Here is a 7022-nt window from a genome sequence, read left to right as displayed (position 1 = left end):
ACACCCGGCTGGACACTCGGGGACTGGGGACACGCGGGGACAGGGACAGCACGGCCGGACACTCGGGGATTGGGAACACGCGGGGACAGGGGACACACAGGAACAGGGGACAGCCCGGCCGGACCCGCAGGGACTGGGGACACGCGGGGACAGGGACAGGCCGGCCAGACCCACGGGGACTGGGGGCAGCCAGGTCGGACCCACGGGGACAGGGGACACACGGGGACAGCCTCGCCCCGCCAGACCCGCTGCCGTCCCCTCCCCGTGCGGGTGTGTCCCCGCCGCAGGGCCCCTCTGCCGTCCCTGGCACGGAACGGCTCGCGGTGTCACGGACCCTGAAGACCACCGCCATCCAACCCCTGTCCTGGCAGGGACACCTTCTGCGGGCCCTGTCCCACCCGGCCTTGAGCATCCACTCCTCTTCTGGACAGCCCGTGCCAGAACGCTCCCGGGGAAAGAACTGCTTCCTAATATTTCACCAAAACCTGCCCCCTTTCAGTTTAGAGGGCTGCTCCCTGTGTGACCTGCCCAAAGCGCCGTTCCCCTTGTCCCTATAACTGCATGCCCCATTAAAAGGGCCTGCCCAGCAATCCTGCATCCACTTCAGGCACCGAAGGGACTCCAAAGGCTCCTCAGAGCCTTCTCTTCCACAATGTGAACACCCCAGCTCTCCAGCCTGCCACCACAGCAGGGATGCTCCAGCCCTTAGAGCATCTTCCTGGCCTCCTCTGAACTTGCTCACAGGTGCACGTGGCACTGCAGGCAGGGACCTCAGGAGCAGAATGAGGGGCAGAACCCTTCCCTCACCTGCTGGTGCGGGGCAGGTTTGGCTTTCTGGGCTGCAAGCACAGCCCTGCCCCTCTGCTGCGGAGACCCAGCCATGCTCAAGTAGCCAACAAACACACCTGGGGGCACTTTCCCAAGCCAGGACTGCCACAGAAGCTGCTCAGAGTCTCTGGGTACGTTTCCCCACCAGAAGCTCTTCCTGCCACGCGTGGCTCAGCCAGGCCAGGCTGTTCCCAGGGCAGCTTTGCAGCCCCCCAGCCCAGAGCTGCCCAGCCCTCCCTGGTCCTGCAGCAGCCAGGCTGAGCACACACCCCCTTCCCCCGGCTGGGACAGCAAGAGGGGAAGCAAAACTCACCTGAAATGCTTCCTCCAGGGAGCTTCTCCCTAGTCCAGCAGGCACAGAGCATGAGAATATTAATGTAAACAACCAAAACTGAAAAAGAAGAGATCTGACCTAAAAAAAGCTACACGTTTTTGTTATGTTTTCAACACCAAATTGAAAAAGAAAGAATGTAACCTAACAAAACCTACATGTTTTTGTTACATTTTCAACACCAAGTTGAAAAAGACATGTTTTTGTTATGTTTTCAACACCAAATTGAAAAAGACATCATGGACCCTAACAAAATCGACATGTTTTTGTTATGTTTTCAACATCAAGTTGAAAAAGACGAGATGTAACCTAACAAAATCTACATGTTTTTATTATGTTTTCAGCCTCATTATTGCCTAGCAATAAAGCAGCCTTTTCTGGAGCAGTACCCTCTGCATCAGGCAGGGAGTTTTCCTGGTGCTGTCCCTTGCTGACAGCTCCAAGCACCTACAGGAGCAGGCAGGTTCCTCAACCCCAGTGCCCAGGTGCCACTGCCATTCCAGCAGCTTGCATTGCTCCCGTTTAAAAGCCAGCTCTTCCTGGAAACTGAGCAAAACTCACCTTGTGGCACCACAACTGGGCCTGGAGAGCAGCTGGCAGCTTCCAGAGAGAGATTTTTCACTTTGAATTTTAAAATGAAAATAGCATCATACTGATTTGACTAAGGCTAAACCCAGTCACATTTGCTCTGCACCAGCACCCACTGTCTGGCAGTTTTACACTGTGTGATACATCCAAGCCTGCCCCAGCACCAAAATAGAAGTCAGGTGCTGGGCAGGCAGGAGCTATGGGGTTTTTTACCCCCACTTCTCCCAAGGCAGGCAGCAGATGGGCGAGTGAAGGCTCCATCCCTGCAGAGCAGGGCAGCGTTGCCCAGGCACAGCCTGCACTCCTGTGCATCCCAAGGGCAGCTTCCCACTGCTCCCTGTGCAGCTGGGCTGTTACTCACCTTTCCACACAAAGGCCTCACCACAACAGAGGAAACCAGAAAACAATGCCAGCCACTTTAAAATAATGAATGGCAATTGTTAAACATCTTTCTACAATGCCTAACCTGTTTGGCTGTAGAGTTCCCTCCCCCACACAGCAGCAGAGCACTGAAGTTTGACCAACCCTACCCTGCAGCTTTTGCCTTGCTTTTTGGGTACTTTCCTGCTGTTTTTCTAGCCTGTTTGTGTTGGCTAGAAGAGGGAGCTGTTGTTCTCAGACACTTTTCCTGTTGCTCTGTGGTAGGTGCTGTGCAGATCAGCCATGCCCAGTGAACCAGCAGCCTTTGGGGTTTGACCCCTGCATGTTTCCAAAGGCCAAGGCAATCTGGCTTACCTGGCCCACAGAAAAAACAGCTCTATTCTCTCCTCAATATATTGCTACAGGTGCAGTTGCTCCTCACCTTTCACCTGAATTAACTGATCAGGAGAGTTGGTCTCAGCAGCAGAAGAATCCATGCAGCTGCACTTGTCCTTACAACTCCTGTGCCACACAAATTGCAGCCCCTACCCAGTTTAGTTTGAAATTATGATGTCTTAATTTTTGTTAAATTTGCCGGGATTAGAAGCAAAATGCAAGGCTTGGACTGTGATACAGAATTAAACATTAGCTAATTAGCTGTAATGCACTGGCACCAGGGATGGAAATCCTTTTCCAGAGAGCTCCTGGATGAAATAAATCCAAGCACAGCTGGGAAGAGCCACAGGTGAGTGCCTGCCGTCCCAAACTCATCCGGAGCCGAGCCCCAGCATCCTGCTGTGCCCCAGCTCGTTCAGATCCCCCCATGTCCTTCCTGCCCCCCAGGAGCCCAAGGCAGGGCTCCCCTGGCCAGAGGCAGGCTGCTGCCAGCCCCGCTGCTGTGGCACACGGCTTGGGCAGCACAGCCCCAGCTCAGCCCCGCAGCGGGGAAGCAAGCAGCCCTGACGAGGCTTTTCCCCGGCCTGCAGCAGCCTGCACGGTTCCCTGCTGCTCTGGGGCAGTTCTATCAGCTCACACTCAGGGGTTTAGGAGGGAAGGCTGCTCGAACAGCCGCGCACGGGCAGAGCTCTGCGGGCTCGGGCAGTGCCCGCAGCTGGCACGGACTCCTGCCCCTGCAAGGGACCACAAGGGACAGCTCCCTCTCCCAGGGAGAATTTTGTACCATACAGCTTGGCTGGAGTCCACCGCCACTTCAATTAGCGCAAAAAATGAGCACAAAAAACCCCAGAACATCAGCCGAGCGCTCGGCAGACCGCAACCAGGGCACGAACAGAGACACCCAAGGGAGCGCCTTAAACCTCACAGCTGGGGTAAATCCTTTAAATCCCCTCACAAAATCGTTTTCCTGTGCTTGTTTTGGCTGTTGGCGGCCATGGGGTTCCTGCGTTCAGCTCCTGGCAGGTACCGCAGCAGGAGGGTCCGGGCTCCCCTCCCGGCACACGCACTAACCCTCGCCGCGTTCTGGGCTTGTTTTCTTTAAACATTTATTTTGCAGTGTTCTTTGCTTCTTCTGCCATCGTGCGGCCAGCTGGAGGATAAAGCGCTGGCTGTAGAACAAGCAGTCGGTTTTCCACGTCTTCCAAATACCGTATGGATTTTTACAATATCCGATGTCCTATGAAGTCGATGGAGAGACATTAATTCTCATCAAGCCCTTCCCACCTCCGGACGGGTACTACAGGTTTGTCTGTAGAGTCGCTACAGCTTGAAATAGGTCTCGTTAATCCAAGCGTGTAGGCTGGCAGCTCATTTACTGCCGGGGCACGACCTGCCCATTGACTTGCTGCTGCTCGCACCGGGCAGGAGCAGCCTGGAGAAGGCACTCGCTGCTGAGTGCCACCCGTTTCTGAGACCACCCTGTCCCCTGACAGCCGTTCCAGGGCCGTCTCCAGCCGGGGAAGTGAGTTCATGCTCAGGGCTGCTCCGTCCCAGCGCTCTGGAGAGAGGCAGAGCTCTGCTGTGAGCCACAGGTACATCTCAGCCTGCCAGGATCTCAGGGGAACGCCAAGGAAAGCTGACCCCATTTGTTTCCTTCACTTCTTCTGAATGGGACAAATCCTTCACTGATTTGGTGAAATAGGTTTTATAAGAAATGAGAGCATTTTTGTCAGCAGATTCCAACAGAAAATTCTTGTCTGTGCACACCTGAGACTCCCAAACCTACCCTGCCAGCACGGGGTGAGCAGCAGGCACAGGACCAGGAGCTCACTGTCTGAAAACAGCCAAAGCCACCCAAATTCTGTATCTGCTGGAGTCCTACCCATGGCCTGTAGCTGCTGACCCCTCTGGCAGTGCTCACTGCCCCTCAGCAGGGCAGGCTGCCAGCTCCATGCTCCCCTGGTGCCCATCTGCCCCAAAAACCAGGATCCGTGGGAGCGGCCAGCAAGGCTGGAGTGTGCTGGGTGCCCCGGGAGGGATTGCATCACTTTCACAAACACCCGCGAGGGAGGGAGGGAGGCCGGGGATGCCTGCAGAGGGGTGTGCATGCAGCCCTGCCTCCAGAGCAACCTGCAGCCCCTGCAGCCCAGCCCGTTCCCCGGGCAGCAGCGCCTGGCCAGCGATGTGTGATGGGCACACCGCCTGGCACCAGCTCCCAAACCCTGCCTCACACCTGTGCCCAAAACAGCAGCTCTGGGTTTAGGACTCCCCTGCCATGCCATCACCTGCAGCAGGGACTTCCAGGGGAGCTCTCCTGGGGAAAGGAAGGGAGAGGCAGCTCAGAGCCAGCGCAGGGAGCTGGCCCAGCAGTGACAGCACGCTGCAGTGTCCATCACACAACGGGACCTGCACACGCTTTCCTCCACCCCAGGTGCATTTTCAGTCCGTTCATCACTCCACCTGCAGCTCTGCTGGAGCAGGGCACAGAGCTCAGGGCTGGCTGCTGCAAGCCTCTGCAGCAATTGCACCTGCAATCTATGGACACAAGCCTGGCCCAAACAAACAAACATAGAAAAGCCCTGAACAATCACCCCCAAACCTGTCCTACAGCTGCACTGTGCGTGGCAGGTGGGGTGCAAGCTCCAGTAAGATGAGAGTTTGGGTAGCAAGCAAGAGTTATGCCAGCAGGTCAGTATTTGGGCTACACTCTTGCTAAACTCAGCTGCACTGACATGTAAGTGCAGTTTAAGGTGAAAGTTCTCTCACAGACGAGGCCTGAGCTCTGATGGTTGCAGCTGACTTCCAAATGAAAAGTTTTGGTTAATAAATTGGCTCTTGATCCCACATCCAGAGATATCCTGTGGCAGAAGCCCCAATTAATACACTGATAGTCTTTCTCAAGAGGCACTTGGTCCTTATAGTCTGAAATAACCTGTTCAAATGGGCAGCAACTTACAGAGTAGCAATTTATGAAAGAAAATACCAATTTTAGTTAATAAAATTCCCCTTTCTAAAAAGAAGGCTTTTTCTTTTTCGGTGGGGAAAACCCAGCAAAAATATTTGGTACATGATGTGACATATCTATACACCTCAGACTCCAGCACATTTCCTCGTGTCCCAAGACAAACACAGCTACTAAATAAATTTTATTATATCCTTCTTTCTTCTGCCAGCAACAAAGTCTCCAACAAGGCTCATTTAACCTAGAAAGGGAAAGTTTTCATAGTTTCTCATTTTCCAGTCCTTTGTCTTCTCCCTCCTTACAAATCATTAATAGGCTTCCTTCATGACCACCAAAAGGAGCTTAGGGAGCTCCTGTCAATAATTCCAGCCTTGTTTTTTCAGCACACAGGACAGCAAACACTCCAGATCTCATTTTAAGTGTAACACAACAGAGGCTCTACAACAGAGATCAAAACATCCAAAAGAAACTCTGTGCATGGCTGCTGATTCTCATTATTCAACATACTGAGAGCTGCCTGTAATCACATGCATTACAATGTTTTGAATGGTCTCTGAAACTCACCTGGACCCTGGTGGGCTCATCTTAAAAAAGCTGAGCCACTTCCCAGCACTCACTTTTTCAACTGGGAAACTTCCACAAGAGTATCTGGCACCCAGCCCACCCAAGTTAGTCAGAGGGTAGAACCTGCAAGCAGGAGAAAGTGTACATAGCAACCGGCTTCTCAAGCACAAAAAACCACCCACCCCAGGCTTTTATCAACCCTAACACCCATTGCAAGGTTTAAAATCCACTTACCTTCTTTACACGTGTTTGTTTAAGCCTGTACATGCTACGAGCAGCTTTCAGACAGCAGTGCAGCACGGGTCAGACCCACGGCACAGCAAGGCCAGGGAGCAGGGGCTGCTCACCTTCCCCCACAGCCACTGCTCTGCTGGGCCAAGAGACTTCCTTTAATTAATTTTTATACCTTTTTCACAAAGCAGGGAGGGGAGAGCTCCATGTGAAAGCCCCTGCCCAGCCCAAAGCCCAGGCTCTGTAGCCCAGGAATCCCCTCCCCTTTCTCTGGTGTTTATGTGCCCCAGGACAGCTGATGGGGTTTACAGATGGGTTGGTGGGGAACGAGAGTCACCTGCAGGCACCCCACAGGATGTGATCCGTTCCATTTGCCTTTCCAAACACCCATTACCCTGGATCACTTGCAATCAATTCCCTTTACTGCCCTAAATCACTGTTCAAATTCCAGCATCTGAGATGCTCTCAAAAACCCCTTGCTGGCTCCTTCTTCTATAAATTTGGCTTAGTGAAGAACAAAGAACTGCCATGTTTTTCACGCAGCACAAACCTCTGTCTCTTATCTAAGCTCTTTTCCTTTGTCAGGCCTGGTTGCTGATGGTTTGCCACCCCACACTCCCTGATGTGTGGAGCACCCCGGGAGCTTGGGGCTGATTCCCAAAGGGTGTCTCCATCAGAATCCTGGAAATGATTATGAAATCCACAATGGTTCCCACTCCCCCAGAAACTCTAATGTACATGGGAAACCCACACAGTTTGGTT

This window comes from Pyrgilauda ruficollis, unplaced genomic scaffold, assembly GCF_017590135.1.
Source record: "Pyrgilauda ruficollis isolate IOZ18807 unplaced genomic scaffold, ASM1759013v1 scaffold133, whole genome shotgun sequence".
NCBI classification, from domain to species: domain Eukaryota; kingdom Metazoa; phylum Chordata; class Aves; order Passeriformes; family Passeridae; genus Pyrgilauda; species Pyrgilauda ruficollis.
This window is presented reverse-complemented; position numbering follows the sequence as displayed.